The following is a 23,420-nucleotide window of genomic DNA, read 5'->3' on the forward strand; positions in this document are numbered from 1 at the left end:
TACTGTATTTAAGGAGAATTTTGAAGAACTTCCATTTAATGCTACTTCATACTTTTATATTTCAGAGGAAAATGTTGTACTTTTTACACCACTACATTTATTTGGCAGCTGTAGTTACTTTACATATTAAGAATTTGCATAAAAAAGCAGTGTCTTGTTCGGGCCCCTTGTCATGTTTGTCACATTTCCCCTCTAAACTAATCAGATGGTTTAATTTAAACTACTGGTTAAAGCCCCAAAAGGTAAAACTGTCCAATATTTCATAAGAAAATCATGCTACATTTAGCTGATAATACTTCTGTAATAAGTAGGAATCATTAAATAATAATAGTCATTAATAATATTTTAAACGCAGAGTATTTTTACATCATGGTATTGGTACTTTTACATAAGTAAAAAATGCAATCTATGAAAGTTTTTCTGCTCATTAGTGTATAAAACTACACGTCTAATATAAGGATGTTTACATGGCAAAATGCACTATATAATGTAAGCTTTATTTGAACTTGTAATATCGATTACAATTTTTTTGTTGACCCAAAGCCTGACTGACAAGAGCAGCCACTGACACTATAGGCAGGAAAGCCAAAACTGACACACACAAATATGAAAGCAACTTAATGTAGTAGTAGTAATACACAAGCGTCACAAACAACAATGTTTGACTACTGAGGTTCAGTAGCAGCTTTCAAAAACCACAGAAATAGTCAGAAAATAGTTTTAGAATCTATGTTCTATCTGCATCTTGTTTTTTTTATTGAATATGATTTTTTTCAGCACCAGCCAGGCTGTTGGTTCAGCACGCAGCTTTTTTTCCTGCTTGTTCTTGTTTTGTTAATGTATTGTAAGTTATTTCAACTCTTAGGAATAACAGAACATAGTTTTAATCAGCTGACAAAAATGTACAGGGCAAGCTGTTGAACTTTCTGCTGTTTCAACCTCCTTTTAACAGGGAAGTTAATGGTCAGACACTGGTACGAGAAATGAATATGTGCCTTGCTCAAAGACACTTAAACAACCAAGCAGGATTGATAAATTCAACTCCGGTTGTGATTGTAATACTTCTACCCCTCAGAGAAAATTTAAATCACTTCTCAGTTTTTCTCAGAGCAGGGTGAATAAATCAGTAAGCCGCCCTGAAGTGTCCTTGAGCCCTTTAACTTCCTGCTCCAGGCCTGCATCTGACCTCTGACCTCTCTGTGAAGGTAGAGGAAGACAGAAAAACACATTTTTAACATCCGCTAATCCCGAATTAGAGCATGTGGGAATTCACACGAGCATAATTACATGCAGACTCTGTAATGATCTGCATTAATGAACAACAATAAGATGCTGAGAGCTGGAGAATGAGAATGAGTTGGTTTTAATGTGATAGTTGCCGGGAGAGTTGGTCACTGTTCAGTGTGCCTTGGATTTGAGTCTGATTTTAAATTTTGCGAGATTTATTCAGCACATGTGGAAATGGCTCATGAGTTTCACCTGCAGCTGAAAATTCCCATTTTTCCCGCCCATGTGATTTGGAACTGATCTACTAATCAATGTGAACAGCAAAAAAAGGTAAAAAAAAAAAAAAAACATGCATCTTATTTTCTCAATTCACATCTGGAACACATGATTTATTCAATAAAATGAAATTAGTGCAGTATGAAACCCAGATGTGAAATACATTTTAAGCTCATGTCTCAGCATCATTTTGCATCGTAGCAGCTGGGCAGAGCCAGTGTGATTAGAAGATGTTAAGTCTGGATTAAGGAAAAACCCCAATTTTTGCTGACTTTTATCTTTTTCCTTCTTTGTCTTGCATCTCTCTGTCAGTCATTAAAGGATTATCCATGTAAATACTGACTGAAACAGAACAGCTAGTGGTGATTACAGTCTGTTTGACATCTTTTTTTAAAATTCCGAATATTAATAGTAATTAAAATTCCTGTTAAGATATTTCCTGCAACAGCATGAGAGCAGATGATTTAACAGTGATCTAAAACATTGAGCTTTGGAGTCAATCTCTCATTTTCCATGATGTTCAACGATCTTGGTGAAACATTCATCTCAAAACAGCTATACACAGACTAATATCCACAGTCATGAGAGCATGAAAGAGCAGATAATGCATTGCAATATAAAGACAGGTTGAGGTTTGAATCAAGGTCAAATCACCATTTCTTGACTGGAGACTCCCGCTCTTCTATTGATATCACTGTCTCCATCCACATTTAAAATCCACAGTTGAAAAGCAGCAAGGTCACATCTTTATCTGGGGGTTGTTGAAAGACATTCTGATCACTGTAAAAAAAATCTCTAACTGAAGCTGAAGCAGATAAAAAAGGCAAAATGTAGGTTTACTCAAGAAGTGATTTTAGCATTTATATCACAAATGCTAAAATCTTGATTTTGAGCATCTTAAACCGGAAGAGGATTAATTTATTATATTCTAAAAATTTTCAACTGATTACAACTAGTCTATGCAATAGGTACACCAAGCTTCGGAGTGTCATTACCTCCCCAAAATGATATTTGATCCAAGAGGTCCAATCAAATTTGGAAACTCTGGAAAAGCTGAATAATTAAATTTTTTCATCCCATTCATGTGCGCTGGGAGGTGGCACGGTGATGCAGGGGTTAGCACTGTCACCTCACCTCACAGCAAGGAGGGTTTCCTCCGGGTGCTCGCAATTGGCTCCAGCCCCACGCAAACCTCTAAAGGATGTGATTCTAGATGGATGGATGGTGTGTGGGGATCAGCTAGCTCACCAGAGGAAGTTAGTGTGTATCCTCTATAGACCCCAGAAAATGTGGAAGACCATTGAGGCCCACCAAGACTTTTTCATCATAAGCCATAGGAAACATAGTCTCAGGATTTATTGGATGGATTGTCATGAAATTTGGGACAGGCATTTATGCACTTCAAGCAGGTTGTCATTTTTGCGATCTTCAAACAATCAGACAGACATTAAAATCCTGGTCGGGAGACAGGGCATGGACAGATGGACAGAGAAATGGAGGGACCAGCAAAGCATCAGCTTCAGTCCTGCCTGGAGTTCAATGGTCGCCCAGCATAGCAGTTTTTAGGACAATCCAATTGGTTCCTGTCTGTGCCAGACCAGATCAATCAATCCCAGAGAGAAGTAATTGAATTGGTTCCAAATGGTCACTCAGCTCAGGTGGTCTGACTGTTAGCCGTGTCCGTCCAGCCACAGCTAATAATCAGCCCGAGTGGCTAACTGGCAGCTTCAATGTAGCTCAATACGCTGAATCATTCAAATCCTTGTGTGTGTGTGTGTGTGTGTGTGTGTGTGTGTGTGTTAAAGCAGGGGTCGCTTCACTGTTCATTCATTAATAAAGGGAATGTCAGTGATTATTACTTTTAATTTTAATTTTGGGGCCCGTCACTCAGATTCTCTTTAAATGGTGGCTCACTGGGTAAAGAGCGATTGGCAGCCATGTTGGAAGAATGGTAATAAAAAGAAAAATGTCAGCAGGTACTCCAGATATTTTACCTTTTGTATGATGTTGACTGGAACATCTTTTCCATCCGTTCTATCACACAGACAAGGGCAGATGAAGTGTTTTGGAGGCCCATGCCAAACACAAACATGGGGTCCTCTTTATTGTCTATTCTTGTTGTTATCTATCCCTGTTTGTCTTAACATCAGCCCTTTTCACAGACCCCTTCACTGCTGAATTGATGATCTACTGCAAAGGTTTCAATACAAACCGAATCTCTCGTTTCATCTGTGATGAAAGACTCAGTTTAATAATGTTGTTTAGATTCTCCAGTTTGTGTCAGTTCTCATTTAATTTCTCATTTATATGTCTTTACAGTTGAGAAATTTGATTGACAGTTTGCAGACATTTATGATTACCATTACAAACCTTCTTGTACTGTGTTCTGTGGCTGTGCTGTGTTCATAGTACAAGAAGTGGATATAATTTCTGTTTAATTTTTAAATTGGCTCTTGATGGACACTATGTCGACAAAAGAAATGCCTAATTTTCCTTTGTGTGAAATGCATTGTGCTGTTGACAGCTACAAAAAAAAATTAAAACACATTGTGGATATTGGTGAGGCAGCTTCAGTAAGATCTCAGAAAACAAAAAAACATTTAGATTTCTTAAATGACAGTGGCATTTCAAAGTTACTCTTTGATATCTGTGCACACACCACTTACTGCATGTAAAATGGGAAAGTAATTGATTTCATGTATATAAACTGCAAAAATGATATACAGTGACAGTAAGTATAGTGTACATATTTACTCATTTTAGCTGACGCTTTTATCCAAAGCGACTTACAATTGCTATATATGTCAGAGGTCGCACGCCTCTGGCGCAACTAGGGGTTAAGTGTCTTGCTCAGGGACACAATGGTGGATGGATCACAGTGGGGAACTGAACCTGGGTATCTCACACCAAAGGCATGTGTCTTATCCATTGTGGCATCACCACCCCAGCTATATACACTGTATTTTGTGTGGAAATAGTACCTTGTCTCCAAAATTAGGGGGAAGGGTCTGATAGTAATTAATCGCAGATGACGCTAAAGCAGGAGAGATTGTGGCTGGAATTGGTTTGAGTTTGTGCGATGTGGAGACACATTCACAAGGTGGTGAGATGCTTATTTGTATTTGTTTTGGACTTCTTCATTTTTTTTATCTTATAATGCTAAACAAAACATGAACTGTAATGAAAAAAGCGCGGGTTGGTCCAAAGTCAGGAGATACAACCAGACACAACAGCTGCAGCACACAGGAACATTAGGTGGAAGGTAGGCCTAGAATAGATAATTAGTTTTTTCTTCTTTTTTTTTTCTCTTTATCTGCAAGATAACCCCAAGTTCTCCTGGATTTATCATATGTAAAAACTGATTGTGCATTTCTAACTGAAAACTGGAATTTCAAGGAATGGTATGTTTCCATCCCTTGACCTAAACAAAGATGGCAACAGGAAATGAAAATTGCTTTTTTTGTCTGGTTGGGGATCTGGTTGAGGATGTTGTTCAGGATCAGAGTACAACTTTAGACGATTAGGTGGTAAACAAGCTGTTCTATCTCTGCTAGGAGAGAGAGAGTAGTTATTGTGTTGAGACAGGACAATGTATGACAATGTGTTGTCAGGTAAATCCTTCATCCTTCAGGTCTCGACTTTCTTGGTAAAGTAATTTGCACTGACAGGGCTGGAGAGGTTTCTTTAAGTTTCTCTGCATTTTCTTTCGCCCTCAAGGTATGATCCTGCAGCATCCAACAGCCTGCAGGGAAATGAATGAGACATTCATGAAAGTCAAAAAGAAACATAGACTACAGACTCATGGACAGTGTGATAGACCAGTAGAAAGGTGAATAGACAGATGTAAGAACAAAATGTCCCTATCAAAGCAGTTGTTTGTCTCTGCCGTCAGTACCGTCAGTAACGTCAGTAACTTTTTGTTGAAACTAAGATTTTTAAATGTGACCTGTTCTTTAACCCAAATTAGTGACTCTGGATTCCTCTTATTAGTCTAAAATGAAATTTACCTTACACTACACAGTATTTCATTTTGAGAGGCCCTTTGTTGGGAATTTCTTTGTTTAAGGTGGAAAATATATTGATAATTGATTGTTTAAAAGATCTGATGAAACTCTATATTGACCACTATTATCTGTACACAGTCCATTTCTGCACAGTTTCTTGTCATTTATTGTTGGACAAATATGCTGATACTGATCTGCAAAGAGATTTAGCCAATATATCAGCCTGGGAGATTTATAGGCCGGCTATAGTTGATTTCATTCATAGTCTGTTTAGTTGTCTTAAAAATCTGCTAAACAATTTCCTTTTGTTGTTGTTTTGTGACAAGTTTTGGTAATACTTCAAAACAAAAAATATAATGGGAAGAAAGGGGAAAACATTTGGTGGTCTTTAGAGTAGATAACCTTTTTTTTGTTTTTTCACATTAATTGAGCACCAAAAGTAAATCAGAGCTTTAAACACGCAAATGTGAAATATAAAATTAAACCAACCTTTACTGAACAGTGCAGTCAGCTGTCTATTACTTTGGAAGGTAAATGTAAGCTCTTTCTGGGCTCCAGTAAAAACTTGTGGTCTGACAGTGTGCCCTGAATTCAGCCTGTCAAAGAGTATTTACTTCCTGACTGAGTACCGCACTGAGTCATTTTTACAGCCCGTCACCAGAAAAACGGCCGTACAGGTCGACTGTACAAGCAGCTTATTACTTATTATGTTAGGCCATGACCTTTAGTGGCCATAGTAATTATGACATGAGAAGAGGAAGAAGTCAGGTGACGTAATATAAGGAGCAAAAAAGTCTATGTTAGGAGGTGGATGGATGGGTCAAACAAACACAGAAACCAAGTCGATGTTCACTTATTTAAAGTTTATGTTCTGTACATGACTTTTGTTACTTTCGTCACCTAACCAAGTAGTTTTGTTGCCTAAATCTAACCAAACTTCAATCATTTAACAGCGTTAACCACATGTTTAACATCATGTGACCTCCTTAAGGTCTGGTAAGCCTGTTGCTGATCCATTCTAACAGTCATAAATGTCATTTTGGGCACTGGCAATCAACCTAATTTGTCATTTAGGTATGAGGGCATGTTGCATTTTTATTATGTTACTGGCGGTTTAGTTCAGGTAGAAGGTTTGAAATCGTTTGCTGATGTTTGAAGTCTGAAAGTCTGAAGTCTCGTCTGAGGTGGTGAAGCTTGTTGGGAGGGATAGACAACTGGGCTTCCGTTGCATTGGAATTCTTATTTCCTTAAATCTTGTTGAAATGAGAAAAATCCTACAACTCGAGCAAATACTGCAGAGTTGTTACATTTGCATTCATTATTGGAATTAAAGATTCCTTGAGGGAAAGAAAAGGCGTCACTTTCATTGATTATGTGTGAGATACAGCTCAGTCAGAAAATCATTTGCAATTGCAGCTGTGATGTGTTAAACTACAAGCTGCTTTTTTGTTGATGTTTGCCTATTTGAGTTGTAACTTTTCTCCCTCGTGTGACCAGCAGCAGGTGAAAGAACAAGCTGTCTTAAGAATTTAAAATCCAGAGACTGTAAATGCACATCGCTTTATGTAAAATTCAATAAAGTTATTGATTATGAATAAAAACATGCCTGGAGGGAAGTTTTGATGATCCACAGCCTTCTGCCTGCCTGTATGTCTCTCTATCTGCTCGTCTCACCATCTGTCGGCATTTCTGACTGATGTTCTGTCTCTCTGTATGCTCTCCTGTCTGTCGCTCCATCAGACTGTGCTGAATAATTCACTACAGCCCTTGAGGGAGCTGTCAATCACATTTCCTGTGTGTGTGTGTGTTTGTGTGTATATGTGTGATGAGATGTAGCATTTCCTGCTAGCTCCCCCTGTCATTTGATCTGTCTCTGTGTCACTTGCTCTCTCTCTCTTTCTCTGTTTACAGTCTATGTCTCTCTGCTATTGCTTTTAGTTGTTAACCTAAAATCAACACAGAGGCAGGGCTGGCTGCGGGTGGGTGGCATGGGGGATGGAAGAATGTTGCTTTTAAAAGTTTGAAAAGTCTGACACATGCTTCTAATCCATCCTTCAACATCCTCTTAACATGTTTGTTTGCTGTGTGTAGGACAACACATGCAGTTTGCACATGCTCTGTTAGTTTGTGTGCTGCAGTGATGTATGTTATTAGAATGTGCCCTGGGGTTCACACACACACACACACACACACACACATATTGAAGTATGTGACTATGTATAGATAATGAATTCATGGACTCAAAATGAAAGCCTGCACACATACCAACACACAGTGATGCCAGAGCTCATGTATAATTTTGGTTATGCACCCAGCAAACATCACATCACTTCCAAACTGAAATCCAGCAGCCTACCCACTAATTAATTTATTGTAAAATAAATGACGATTTTGATTATGTTCAATTTAATTTCATAATATATCATTAATTATCTGATTTGACATGCCACGTTATTCATGTGACCCTTAACCCCCTCAAGCTCAGTCAATAGGTGAGACTAAACAGTCCATTTCTGTGGTTGATTTATCAGAGAACCTAAAGACGTCAAGTGATAAAACATTAAGACTGAGCAGAAGCACAGTGAATTTTAAGAATTGTTTGGCTGAAAAGCAACAAGTCTGTGAAACAATCAAACACAGAACTGTGTACAAAAGTAAATGAAAAGCAAAACTGATGACTGAAGACTGAAATGACCTGTGTTTTGCGTATGAAACATTCATTTTTCAAGCTGGGACATTTTTTTGAAGCAAAACAGTGTGTTTCCTGACATTTCAATTTCCCTCATCGTGATGGATGGATGGATGGGTGGATGGGTGGATGGGTGGATGGGGGGACCACAGTGGTCAGTGTCTAAACATCCTCAGCAGAGGATTCAGCCCCCTGAACAGCGAACTACCTCATGGCTTGCTCCGAGCCTCAGAGCTGCAGTAATGACCCACTCCTAAGGGATCAGGAAGTTCATCTTGTTTTACAGCCCTTTGCTCCAAATTAACTGCTCAGTCAGAATATCTCATTTCACTTTTACCATTTGAATTATATCATTATCAGGCGATAGACCGGTAAAAGCAGACTGTATTTTAAAATATTTGCTGGGGAATTGAGTTTTTTTTGAGTCAGTTAAAGCCAGACAGAGGGAAAGTAGCTGCCTCCCTCCTGAGGGCTCCTATGTGCTTTTTCCACAAGTCGATGCATGTGCAGCTGCCAAACCTTAGCAATTACTGTACATAACTGTGGCATGAGTCCTTGCTGATGATTGGCTCCTGGTCTGTGTGACCAACAGTTCTCTGTGCTCATCTCCACTCCAATGGGTTACAATTTCAGCATCCATTTTAGAAGATATATCAAGTCTAGTATTTATTTATTTAGCCCAGTATCACAAATAACAAATGGACTTCACAATCTGTAAAGCATCCTTAGAGCCTCGATTCAGATAAGAAAAACTCTCCAACAACAATAACAAAAAAGGAGTATACAGTATGTTGTTTGCACAGAGTAGTCCAACATAGTAAAATTGCAGTATGAACAATCAGGATAACAAAACTATATTCATACTGAATGATTCAACGTTCAGAGGCAACACAGAAAGTAGTATGTCCTTTATGTAGAGAGGCGGAAAATATGAGTATGGAGGTCGTAGTGGCGAATGGGCGTGTACTGGAGTTTGTGCCTTGCCAAGACCTGCAAGTAATGTTTGCTTTTGAGTGTTTAACTGTAACTATGAACTTTCCCTAACGTTCTGAACATAATCTGGGATTTGGCAGAATCAACTAATGTTCTTGTCTGGTGGTTGAGCTGAAGCAAACATTAAGTTGTATGCTGGTTAAATTGTACTAACAAAGTTTTATTCCAGCTCAGGAAATGCAACACTGTCAAGATACACTATATGGACAAAAGTACTGGGACACCTACACATTACTTTTATAACATCCCATTCTATGCCCCCCCCCCCCCCTTGCAGCTTTAACAGCGTTAACAGCGTTCACTCTTCTAAGAAGGCTTTTTACAAGATTTTAGATTTTGTCTGTGGGAATATTTGCCTGTTCCTCCAGAAGAACATTTGTGAGTCAGACACTGATGTGGGACACGAGGCCTGGCTCACAATATCTGTTCTGGTTTATCCCAAAGGTGTTGGATAGGGTTGAGGTCAGGGTTCTGAGTGGACCAGACAAGTTCTTCCACACCAAACTGGGAAAACCATTTCTTTATAGAACTGGCTTTATGCACATGGGCATTGAAAAAGGAAAAAGCCAGACAGAAAACTTAGAAGAACTGTCTAAAATTGTATGCTGTAGCATCAAGATTTCCCTTGCCAATAGTATTGTGACAGGGGTGTCCCGGTACTTTTGTTCATATAGTGTATGTGTAGCTTTTCATTTTCAGCTTACATCATAATTTTGTCCATTTAAACAGCAGCACAATCAGCAGCAATAATCTCCATGTTTAACAAGTCCTCCTAATTAAACAAAGAAATTCACAATTTGTACTTTTTGCCCTTTTAGAATGACAGACATTTTCTCATCCGACTCACTTACACCTACTGGATATACAATGTAATTAGTCAGTCTTTTCTGAATTCATTACGAATACTGTCTTCTGCTCTGCCAATGGTATGGTTAAACTTGAGTTAGGTTTAGGCACAAAAATTGCCTGGTTAAGTTTGGAGAAAGATCACAGATTGTGTTAGAATAACGACTTAGTAAAGGTTAAGGAACTATCGTGGTTTGGGTTTAAATTTATTATGTTTGTCATGGTTTCAATAATAACCAGGTGGTTAAGGCTAGGGAACGACCATGGTCACGGTTAAAAGAATAGTAGAAGACTCGATGCTTCGATTGGTGCAGCCTGATTCAACTCCCAATCTCAGTCGCGGCGTTATGGGGGTGCTAATGGGAGTGAGGGTGTTCTTTATATAGAACTACCGGTTTTCTCCCAGTAAGTTAATATAGATAGCCTTTTATGATATAAATATCAACATATAATGCTGTAAATAAACATGTGAAAAGAAAGAAGCTTGTGTGTGTCTGTATGTGTTAGAAAAGGAAGAGAGAAGGAGCACCAGCTGTGCCAGTGTTGTGCTGAGTTGTTGTGCACCTTGCGGTACGTTCAGATAATTTATCACCATTGATGAACCAAGAACAAAGAATATTATATCGTTAGCAGTAGCCTACTTGGAATAGACCCGCGAGGAACCACGACGTGCATGCAATTCTCGAAGTGCATGCAGAACTCAGCACAAGACCGGTGAATGGCAGGCAAGCAGAGAGAAAAGGGTCAACAGCCTCAGTTTAGCTGGAAATGTACATTGTAAGTTACAGTGACTAATGAATAGAGACTGCAGCTCTGCAGCTTCTCAAGGTTAAAGCAGAGCTGTAATGTGTAAACTGGAAACCAGTTTCACCTCTGACCAGAACCAGCATTGTTACTGGGTGTGTCCAGAACTGTGCTCTCTTGCGCCTGTACAGTAATGTCACAAGACATGGTGTTCATCCTCCATCCACCCAGATCCCTAATCTTTATAACAAATTTGAAAAGTGAACTGACTTCAGTGAATAATCATTGTAACAGTTGTCAACTAAGCTGTGATTCACAGTAAGCTATTTCCTAATTAATATATTCATACATAAGTGGCTGCTGAGCAATTAACCTAATGTGCAGTGCCTGTGTTGTCTAGTTTTGTGCTGAACTTAACAAAGTTTGCACTAGCAACAGACTGAATGTACTACTGAACTGAAGACAGAATCAGAGCTGAATGTGTGTGTGTGGTGATGTGTTCGCTTACTCACGTACAAACTGAAGTGCATTGGAACGGTTATGCATCCGCTTAGCTTAGGATAAAAAAGGTTAATGAACTACATAGGGAGTGACTACAAATCTTTGAGCTGAACTCAACGATGTGATTTGAATCAGCAAAGTGATTCGTAAATTCTAATGTGGGCTCTTTGGTTGTAGTGTAGTGTGTTACATCACACTATTTCCACCTTTTACTTCCGACAGACAAGAGTCGCATTTCCTACGGCCACTAATGGGCTTTGTCTCTTGAGCGTAAACATATGTTGTTATTGGGCATTTGCTGAAACAAGAACAGTCTCTTTTGAGTTAACCCTCTTACTGGCTTTCTTCTGATTTGTCCACAGTGAAAAAATGAAACTGTGTCCAACGAAAACTCTCACAAAGATGAGAGTGCAGCAGTGTTTGGCATATGGCAACCATCCTGTGCAATAAATAAACCAATAACATCAGTTAATTAGTAATATCTTATTGGTCAATCCAAACTCCACTGGTAGTATCAGTTAAATGGCACATGTCATCAGTGATTTACTGATGCGTAAAGTTCATTTGTGGCCCCAGAACATTTTCCTTTTCGGCCATGTCTGCTTTTGCTTTTCGGATTTACCAGTTTAATGTTAACCTCCCTCCACGTTCTCCTCATGGTTTCAGTGAACATTAACAACAGGAAACTGGTGATAGATGGATGGATATCGATGAATAGATAAAGATTTATTAGATATAGATAGTGTAATCTGGGACAGTACATGAACTTGAGCCTGCACAGGATTTGTTAGTTTATCTCTGTGTGCGCTTCAGTGGTGCATGTTATTAGCGTGTACCCTGCAGGTGTACACACACACACACACACAGATTTTCCCTTCTCTTTTGGTCTGTCTCTTCCTTTCGTTCATACAAACACATTCAGACACGTTCTCCTCGAGTGTGTGAACTTTATGTTCCAAGCCCAGAGGAGCAGTTGTATCGCTGTGGATTCTAGTTTTCTCTCTCTGAGCTCTCTGAACTCACACACTCTCTGATCTGTCTCTCTGGATTTTCCTTTGTACGACTGTGTGTGTGTTTGAGAGGAAAATCCTCTATATGTGGGGACCTTTTGTCTTTCCACAGAGGCCATTTTAGGGCAGGAGACTTAAATTCAGGATTTCAATTACAATTGACATGCAATGCATTGACATTTTATCAAAATTTCCATTTTGCTCTTTCTCTTTGACTGCTCTAATCACTACTGTTGTTCATAAATGCTTTTCCATTTGTTACTCTTAACACTCACTCCTTCTGAGGCTTTAATTTTTTTTTCACTTTTTTGGAACCTGTCTTCAAATCAATGAGTGTGTTTTTGATATGGGATGTTGAGTACATGATAGCTTGGCATACAAGTGATTAAGCGTGTGAGAACATGGAAGTCATGAGACTCCCTGTTTATTATTTCTTTTCACTCTTTTCTTCTTTTTGAGTGACAAGAGTGGACAAGAAAGGTAACTTCCATCGTCCTGACATGTTTTTGTTATCTAACTTTACTGCCTCCAGCTGCACCTCTTCGTCCCAACTCAGCTCCACACAATGGAGACTGGAGTGTGTGGTACTAAAAGCTTCATTCAAGACCATAGAATTCATATCAACATTCAAGTCATGATTACAGCTGGGAAAAAGATGCTTTGTTAAGTTCTGGTCCAAGTAATACTCGGGTTGAAAACTATTTACACATCCAGCAGTTACAGAGCAATATTGTCATTCATTTGGATTGCACCTGCTGAATGTAAATTAAATATTCACTCCCCTTTTAGCTTTGGTCAGGCCTCCACATATATATATATATATATATATCCAAAAATGGATTTAAACAGCAGATAGCTCAAAACATCATAACCAAAAGACACAGCAGAGTTTGTTCTCTGTGTCTCTGTGGATTTATCACTAGAAGCTACACCTTTCACACACACATTGTTATTTGATCCATTTTTAACATGACAAATACTTTATAGTGGAGATTTAATGTCATATTTTCAAACAATTTTTAAGGCTGTTGCCACACACAAATTAGAAATTGAGAGTAAAAGAACAATACTGTCATCTAGTGGCCATTAGAAGAACTGTGGCTTAACACGCTTCAGCACTGGCTTAAAAACTCTTCCACGTCTGAAACCGTCAGTGACGAAACATCACAACAATGACAGATACAGTAGTCGATAGCGACATAATTAAGATTAGATGTCCTGTGGCACACGCATAGATTCAGATGCAACACAAACAGTCACAGTTGATTTCATTGTTGGTAATTCACTGTCCGACTAAGACAGGTACCATGTCAACATCCCAATGAGCCTCTCAGCAGCAGCTATGAATCACAGTCGGATCATTCTGTTGCATTTTCTGGCTAATTGCATATCGCTCCTGGCCTGCTGTGTCCTTTTTAAACAGCATAGTAGACTAAAAAATAACATAAGTTATTCACGCTATTAATCCTGACCTGTGGAACCCTGAACCATCTATTAGACTGCATTAGAAGCTTACTTTGCCCAAATAAAACATGAGAGGGATCTGATGTAACACTACCAGCTAGATTCAATAGTCTTTTTGTACATCCAGCTTGAAAAGTGTTTGCCCCAGAGTTTTTGAGCATATTCTAGTCTAACAGTCGAGACGGCCTCAAACAAATGTATAAATGTTGATCTAATTTTGCTCTTTAAGAGATGAGGTAAAACAGAATCTATCTGCCCCAAATGGATTCCGCCTCCTGAGGAAATGAATGTGATGTTTTATCTTGCTGTAGATGGAGTGTCCACAGTGAAATTTGTACACTAGGTAGTGAGATGCTTGAATGTAATTGACTGTTTAGTCAAAAAAATGATTCAAAGATTTCTAGGATCACCACTTCAGGGTTCAAGGGTTCATTTAATCCACTGTCTGTCCTGGGTCATGCACAAGTTATGCCAGTTTGAGATGTTTCCAGTCAGTATGCTTTCTGTTGCTCCTCTGTAGTTTGCTCTATTGCTCCTCAAAGTTGCCGAGAACTTTGCACGGGAACTTTGCACTCATCTTTGTGATGCAGATTCCCAGGAACCTGAACCTCTTTACCTGCTTCTCCTCAGCTGTACTGTCCAAGTGCAAAGTAGGGGTGAAATATGATAATCTTTGCCATAGGTAGTCTGTATATGACCATATTTATTAAGCCAAGCAAGCCACATGGTTCTAAAAATGGCAATGTTGGTCAGTTTCTACCACAACATCTGTTTGAGGGATTGACATGAAATTTGGTGCATAAAGTCATGGTTCCCAGAGAATGACTCCTACTGACCTTTCATCAACACCTCTGTTAATGTTTATAAATATCTTAACAATTATTAGATGGATTGCCATTAAACTTATAAACAGATGTTCATGGTCCCCAGGGCATGAATCCTCATTACTTTTCATCGAGTGCCACCACGAGGTTGGAAGTTTTCGTCTGACGTGAAAAATATCTCGATAACTATTAAATTAATTGTTTGGACATCCATGCCCCTCTTAACGATGAATTAAAATAACTTTGGTGAGCCCCTGACTTTTCATCTTGCGCCATCATGAGGTGAAATGTTACAGTCTTAAAACTGCCTCAACCATGGTCCCAATTCTTAATCACGCCTACAAAGCTTTCATTAGCTTGTTTTTCTTTCAAACCTGCAAAACGGCTTTCAATGAGCATAACATCAGACCTACTTGATCAGAAAAAACTAACTAGTGTTTGTGGTTTTTCTTTTTCTTTATTTTATAATTTTGCATTTTGGTGGTAATGGAGCAGTGGATAAGATACATGCCTTTGGTGTGGGAGACTGGGGTCAATCCCCACTGCGATATGCCCACCAACGTGTCCCTGAACAAGACACTTAACCACTAGTCGCTCCAGAGGCGTGTGACCTCATACTTCACATACAGTCACTTTGGATAAAAGCTTTAGCTAAATGACTAATTATTTTTATTTATGTTTTTACTTCATTACTTATATTATTTCCTATGTTTATTGCTCTGTAAAATTTGTTTTTAAACTTATATTGATTGTCTGAGTTGATCAAGACTATTTTACACACTTTTATGTCGTTGCTATATATTTAAACCTTCGACACATTTCACGAGCCTTATGAGGCGCTGAGCAAAGCACATTTGCTCCTGTCAGTGTAAATTAAAGATCCTTGATTATATTTTTGCGGCTTGTGTGGTTAGTATTTTCTGATTACATGTTTATCTTGCAGTTGCCAGCACCTCCAACCCTACATTGCATGCTGTGCGCAAAGCTTTTTTTCTCTTTATCAGCCCTATTTGAATCAATAAACAAAGAAATGCTGGCAGCGAAACATAAAACATATAAAATATATTACACCAGTAATTGGATCATCTGCTAAAGGCGACATACTGTAGGTAAACAGACTTTTCACAAGTACAGCCATTTCAGCCTGCAGTCATGTAACTGTATGTCGTCTTGTTTGAGTTGGTGATTTACACTCATATCTGATCAGTCGTCTCCTGTTTGTAGTGAGAAATGAGGCTCTGAAGTAACAGGCCTGATAAATCAATCACCAAACTAAGCACAGTTCAAAGCCTTCAGATCTGTCCTGCTGTTGTTTCCCTCCTCTCTGGACTCGACTTGCCGGGCCTCGTCTTCCCTCTATTCCCACTATTAAGGAAAGTGTATATACTTTTTAGAGATATTTTCAACAGGAGAGGAAATTATGAAGTAAGCTTATAGAGGAATACTGGTCTCTTCTCGCATCAAGTTAAATTCTGAGCACTTTCTCTCGATTCTGGAGGAAAACAACTGTCATTCATCACCCAGAGTATCTGAAGTAAATCTGATCCAGTGTGTGAAGTCTGTCAGCTTGCAGTCAAACAAGGACACAAGTTTTCTTACTTTAATTTTAGAGTTTACTTGTCAATTATTTAGAAGGTAGTGTCACTTTTTCTAAATGTTGTAGCTTTTATTTTGGTATAAAGCTTTTGAAACCCTCATCAGAGGAAACTCTAGCCTCAGGTTTGACTTGTGAGCTGTTGGAAGTTTTTGGGATATTTACCATGAATGTTTAAAGACTTATGGTTTTATGGATTTTTTTTAATAGCTCAGTTGACTCTTATGTTATGAATAACACGATGAAGCAGTTTAACTGTGCATTAAAAATTTAGGCACCACCAAGTTTAACAAGACGGACTCCCTTAATGCTCATCAACTCAACAAAGCTGAGGTTTTTACAGCTTGATTACCAAAAGCCTGCTGTATACATTGCTGCCATCCTCATGCATAGCTGTTTTGAGTTCATGAGTATGCACATGGATCAGTTTGCACACATTTGGTTCGCAAAATGTCGCACTTCCTATAAAAAAAGCGGAACATTCCTTTTGCCTATTACTGGAGGGTTATCTTCTTGGTCCTGTTTGTTTTTTAGTTAGCAGGAAATCAGCAGGAATAAAAGTACTTACCAAATTTCAATTAAGTTTGAAATGTTTTGCCACAGGCAGTGGCGGTCTGGCCATCTGGAATACCGGGACAATTCCCTGCGGGCCGGCCAGCCTCTGAGCTGGTAAGCCGACTTCCTTAGCCTTTACTTTTTTACTAATAATGAAAAAGTTGGCAGAAGGTTGAGCAACACGGGCCAACCCCCACTTTTCTCCAGACCTGTTGGTCTATTCCATATGAACGTCCATGCAGGCCTTAGCCCCGCCCCGTCCGTCCCGCTCACACACACAACAGCGACACTGACAGCTGGAAAAAGAGCTACAACAGAAAATGGAAAAGCATAGTTTGAAAACCTTAAGGGTCGGGCTGAAAAGTTCAGAGACAAAAGAGTCAAAGGTCTTAGCTGAAATGCAAGTAAACTCATCACGACTCCGTAGTACTAGTACCAGGGCCACAGACGCTAAGAGCGGGAAGAGAATGATTCCACAGCCCTGTTCACAGGGGAAAGATTAGACAGAGAGGACAGCGAAGCCAGAGGTAGTGCAGCTGAACGTTATGCATCTAAATGCATTGATACAACGTGTTATCAGAATCTATCAGTGAAATGCAAATGCTGTTGGTCAGCTACTGTTTTGTAAATGTACCAGAAAGAAAGAACTGAGGAAAATAGTACAGTAACTGTGTGTTCAAACAGGCTGGTGGAAAAACTAAGGTCTGACTTAACGTTAGTAAAGCTCTGAATGTACATTTCGCTGTGCTTTGGCGATTTTGTGTGAAATAAATCACTTCAGTATCGGTGATTTACTGTCGTGTAATTTTTATTTTGCTAAAATACGCATTTTCATTTGATTCTGATTTTTTTTATGTTGTCATTCTACATAAATGTTTTAGACATTTCCAAATGATAATTAGCAAATTTTATATAATGTCTGTTTTATTATGTTGCCATTCATTCACTTGATATGAAATAGTGGCGCTGCTGCTGTGTTTTTGTAGTTTTTCAAAAATTATTAGTTAATTTATATATTTTATTTTTATCCAGGTTCATGATCTGTGCTGCTCTCTTAGGTTACGTTGCATGTTTGGAAAGGTGTTAAACCAGTTTTTTATTATGTGTACTCCCATGACTTAAAGCCAACCAGGTGACCCTGAGCAGCAGTTAGACAGTTCCTCAGTATGGATTGTGGATATTTTAGTCTTTTTATCTCAAGGATTCATGTGGTGTGAGAAAGTTCAATCATGACAAATTCAGTGTGTGTTCTGCAGCCTTTTTAAAGTAGGACTGCCATCGTGATCAATGGCTGTAATGCTGCTAGGTGGTTGTATGAGAGGCTGGACCTTTTTGTACGTGCGTGCATTAGCAGGGCGGCCGCGGGGGAGTATATGGTGGACCGTTCTGGTGAGCTGAATCAAATTCTAGGGCCATGTTTTACTCCCAGTCCGTCCCTGCCCACAGGCCAAGTAAGATTATTTTTGGTGCAGTTTGGGCAACCATGTGACCTTGTGTCTTTGCTCAAAAGAGTTGTATCTGTAGCTGCAGATCAATGCCCATGGTTTTGGAATGAAATCCTCAACTTTCACGTATGAGTAATGAGTAATGAGTAATGTTCAGGCATCAGCAGGCTTAGCATGCTTAGCATGCTATACTGTATTGTACATTTAAATGGCTATTACTCACTTGACATAAGTCTGAGCTAAATAGATTTTTTGTGCATATTAACATCTCTATCATTACAATACCAAGTGTAAAGGATTGCGCAGCCTCAGCGGAGGTTGAGCTCTGTGCTTTCTAGTTTCTATTATTTTGGCTGTTAAACAACAAGTTCGGCCCTCCCCTCCTGTCAATCAACCCGGCTGTAGATTGGAAATCCTGACATGCAGACAATAACATCAAATCTGACATTTTCCTTCCCTCTTGTTTTCTCTCCCTCTCTACATGTCCATCTATCTCGCTCTCTCTTTCACCTCTTCCTCTCTCTCCCCTCCATCTCAACCTCTCTTCTTTGTTCCCTCATGTTTTGTACTTCGCTGGGTGAAAGAGAGAGAGGAGACATGCCTGCAATTGACAAAATACTTCTGTCCTCTAGAGTGTGTGTGTGTGTGTGTGTGTGTGTGTATGAGAGAGATTTCAGATATCCCTTTATTTAAAAGAGAAGTGAAAGAATGAGTGTGTGAGTGTGTGAATGTGTCGCTAATGAAGCCTTGTGTTAACACTTTGTAGATGAGGGGGAATAAAAAAGAGAAAATTCTCACAGTTGTCGGCGGGAATGACTGTGGAAGAATGAAAAGGGTACAATAAAATATCAAAAAAGAAAGAAAAGGCACAGGGACAGAGAGAGCAAAGACTTGGACGTTTGATGTTTGCTTTTTTTAAAGAAAAATCCCACAAAAACAATGTTTCATTTCTAGAGCGGTGAGAGAGAGAGAAACGGAGGGGGTAAAGAAAGAATACAAACAGACGGATTGAGAGTAAAGGCAAAAGAGTAATGAGGAGAAAGAAAGATGAGAATATCCCTTAAGTGACAGCTTAACCTCTTTTTGACTCGTCCCAATGTATATTCATCTCTGTCTCTTTCTCTTTCTGAGGATTTAAGGCAGGATGGAAATGAGTTTGAAAAGAGGAGACATCAAATAGGAGAGAATATCAGAAAGGGAAGGAAAAGAACAGATGGACATACAGACAGGTGGGTTAAGGGTGTTGAAGTGAAGTCGCTTCACTTTGAGTGCATGATGTCGAGTGTCTAATCTCCAGCGTTCATGTCAGTCCAGCTCCAGTATACAACACCATTTTGTTTGGCTTTGAGCGTTCCCATTCACAACTTTCAATAGTTAAAAAAGTTATTCTGTCAGTTTAATATGAAAACCTCATCCATTGCATTTACTTTGATGCCAAGTATGATCAGGTTTTTGGAAGATCCCAGTTATGTCTTTTTTTATTTTCCTGGTTTCAGAAACCTGAATAAGCTCTTATCCTGGTTTTGAGAAACCTTAGTTATTAAAGTTGTTATTTTGGTTGTATTGTATTTTTGACAAATTACAGGAGTGTGGGTGGGGGAGGTGGGGGCAAGTTAAGAAGTGACTAAAATATAACCATGAAAAAGGTGAATCATGCTTTATTTTCAAACAGATATTGTGTTTAAAGAGAGGATATTTTTGGAAAACAAATAAAATGTGTTGTCAGTAAACATTTCACTTCCGCATCAACATGTAGTGATTTGCCAGATAGCTTAATCAAAAACATTTTCTAATGATGTTGATAGAAAACATAATCAGGGTAGCATTACATTTCCTCCAAAACATATTTGCTGTTGCAAATTAGTTGTATATAAACATATTTTTTTAGGAGACGGGGTTGATGTTGTTGCTGTGTGTCATTTCCCATCTCTCTTCTCTTATTTCCTGCGATCTCTCCTATGTCAACTATTAAGTATAAATAAAAATATTTTTCTTTGAAAGTACAGGAGCCTTTTCTGTATTCTTGTTACAAAAACTGATAAATAACCTTTTGCATTTCTAATGTTGCAATGAAGAAAAATAGAAATACATAAATCTAATTAAAATCTAATGTCCTTTCGTCTGTACAGTAATTTGTGTGCGACTCTTCCCTGCTCAGTGCGTCTGACATCTTCTGTCAATAATCTGTGGAACATGATTGATCTGGACATGTGCAGGCTGTTTTTATGTATCACGGCTCACGGGCTGCTTTCATGTGCTGTTTTGTATGCCTATGTGTAATTATTGTGGGTGGATTCGGTGTCAGATTGGCAATTCTCAAAGACCGGTCCGTGCTGTGTAGAGCTCACCTCCTGCCAGTTTGTTCTGCTCAGCAGCCTCTTTCTCTCATCATTTCTGCCCAGTAGAGCTGAGCATCTCCCCTCTGTCTAAGACATCACTGCCCTCCTCGATCACACACCTTTTGTGAAGCAGGCTTCTCCTTCAGGTCAGCCACAAAAACAAGATTTCGGCATTGAGTGGATGTTGGAAATAACCTCCTGCACCACCCTTTCCATCCAGTGGCACATTATGTAGAAACAGCCACAAAATCTCAAAATAATATTTGGTATTGAGGTGGCGATAGCCTAATCTCTGTCCCCTTCTGAAGCTGTACATGGCAGTTCTTCTTAATGTATCTCCTCCAAAACAGCAATCTGACTGTGAAATAAGCTTACCATTGAACTTCAATTAAATACAGAATATCTGCTATATCAGCTACATATGTTGCTTTAATTATATTAGTAATAGTAATTAGATCTTGCACTACTAATTAAATTATTTACAAGCACTTGCAAACTACATAAATCGCTCTCACTGCACACCTGTAGTGTAACATTACAGTAGCTCATTTGAGGAGCTTGCGGGGTCTTGTTTTCGTGTTGTTGCTTTGCATGTTCTTTTCCTTTCACCGTATGAGCTGACTCAATGTTGTTTGTCTAGCAAGCCGGCGCCTATCAGGTTAACAGTTGTCACACATATTTAAAGCCATACGCTGAACTGGTGAATCTGATCCAGCTTTCGGATTATTGCCTCAACTCAAGTTGAGTAGTTAAGTCACTGAAACGATAAAAATATGATGATGTGATGATTAATACTATTATGATGAGCTACACTCCAAAATGAAAGGGCAGGTCTCACATAATGCGAAGAATATATTTAATTGCTCCTCTCCTCTCCTCTCTTCTCGTATACTTCTGCTCAGACAGATATTTCTTGTCCCTTTCCCTTCATTCGTCTTTTCTTTTTGTCATTTCTCTCCTTTCCCCTCCCCTCTCTTCAGGGACAAAAAACAATGAGAAATAGGTTTGAGCTTCCTTGCTCTTCTCACCTCTCCTCCTCCCTCCCGTTGCATCAATATTTTATATCTGGTCTTTTTTTCTTCCTTTTGCTTGATTTGTTTTGGTCTTGTTGTCGTGTCTGCAGTTGTTTTTTTAACTTTTGTCTGTAGGGATGTCAACACAGAATCAAGAAGCTTGTTTTGAGCAGTGGGCTTGTCTTGAGTGTGTATGTTACATGCAGTGGTCAGTCCAGTACTTACAATCATACACACAGAATAAAAGCCAATTACATTAAAGCACACCTGAATGCATACATGCCCTCTGATCCATGCAGTAATTGGGAATTTGGACTGACGTGCATAGATCCACACACACTCAGGTAAATGTAAACCTGCTGAGCTGTGACGCTGCGAGTCTCATAAATACAGACCACAAACACACAATCCCGTAATCCCCGAATCCAATTATAACACAAACAGAGACAGGTGCTTAATGAATTTAAGGCTCACTTCTTTATTCAAACTGCAAACAAACAAACAAAACACAGTCCGCCACACAAACACCTCAGTGTGCAAGGGGGAAAAGAACAAAAGAAGTATGAGAAAGAACAATATATAAGACAAACTGAATATTATATCAACGACACATTTTATCATCTCTGCAAACAGTTACAGCTAAAAACAAAAACACAGAATAATCAATAAAAACTGAAAAGAAATGTGAAGCAATGTGTTCATGAACAGCAGAGCTTAAATCTCTCCTTTCTGGGTTTGGAATGGAAATCAGATGTGCAGATAATGAACTGGAAGACACGAGTCTGTTAATGATGTACAGTATGAAAAAATACGTATAATACTTAGTCTGCAGATTGTTTTCATCACTGATTAATTTGTGGGTCTTTTTTAAAATTGTTTTATCTATGCAAGACTGATAGATAAGACTGCCCATTACAGTTGCTCAAGGCCCAAGATGCTGTCTTCAGATAGTTTGTTTCATCTGACAAACTGTACCAATCCCAAAAATCACCATCAAACATCTTAACATCCCATAGGAAGCTGAAACTAGAACCACAGAATATTTGGTATTCAGCTTGATAAACAATTAGTTTGAACGTTATGTAATTTTGAGTGATCTCTGGCACAAGAATTTCCCTCTTGTCATTTTCCTTTTGAAAATTTCTTAAACATGCATTTGCATTTTCTGACATCCTTTGTCATAAAACTTCATTACGCTTTCTGCCTCATAATCAAAGTGTCACCAAATGTCCCGACCATGTAACACCTGCTGCGTTCATAAGTTGAATGTGTCACATCCTTTAAACGAGAGGATCCAAATCGGGAAGCATTAAGCAAAGTTTCTTTTATTTCCTCGCTGCAGTAGCTGTTGGTATAACTGAACCCTGCTGGGAGGGCACGCTGAAAGGGAAACAAAGGTTTGTCCAATTTCCCCTTCTTTTTTTTCCAGACTGCTCTGTTCTCTTTTTAAATGCGCTCTTTATAATGAAACTGGTACTGACAATCCAGCCGGCAGGGAGTCCGGCCTGTCTGTGTCATCCTTTGGGCAGAGCAATTAAGATAGGAGGGAGGGACGACGGTGAGGATGAGTAGGTGAGAGAGACAGATGAAGGGAGGAGAAAGACAGAAGTGGAAATGGGAAATAATTAAGATAGGGAGTGATGGATGGATGGATGGGGGAGGAGAACTGGACGAAAAAGGAGAAAGTGAAATTGAAGAAAAGATAGGAGATGAGAGGGACGAGAGACAAAGAGGAAACAAGAGTAAGGACAGGAGGGTAAGAAAGGCGGACAGATAAAGAGATGATTGGAGCAGGAACAATAAAATGTCCCAATTTCCCATAATCCCTTGCAGTTGTGAGTAAGTGCTCACAGAGTGATACGAGTCAGTAAGACTTTGGTCTCGGCGCTGCGGGTC

At 39.0% G+C, this 23,420-nt stretch overlaps 1 protein-coding gene across 1 annotated transcript in view; it reads left to right on the forward strand.

Annotated features, from left to right (window-relative positions):
* Positions 1-23,420, forward strand: part of xkr7 (XK, Kell blood group complex subunit-related family, member 7) — a 96,627-nt gene that overhangs the window by 27,370 nt on the left and 45,837 nt on the right. The gene's annotated exons all lie outside the window — the stretch shown is intronic.

This window comes from Micropterus dolomieu, linkage group LG08 (assembly GCF_021292245.1).
Source record: "Micropterus dolomieu isolate WLL.071019.BEF.003 ecotype Adirondacks linkage group LG08, ASM2129224v1, whole genome shotgun sequence".
Lineage (NCBI taxonomy): Eukaryota > Metazoa > Chordata > Actinopteri > Centrarchiformes > Centrarchidae > Micropterus > Micropterus dolomieu.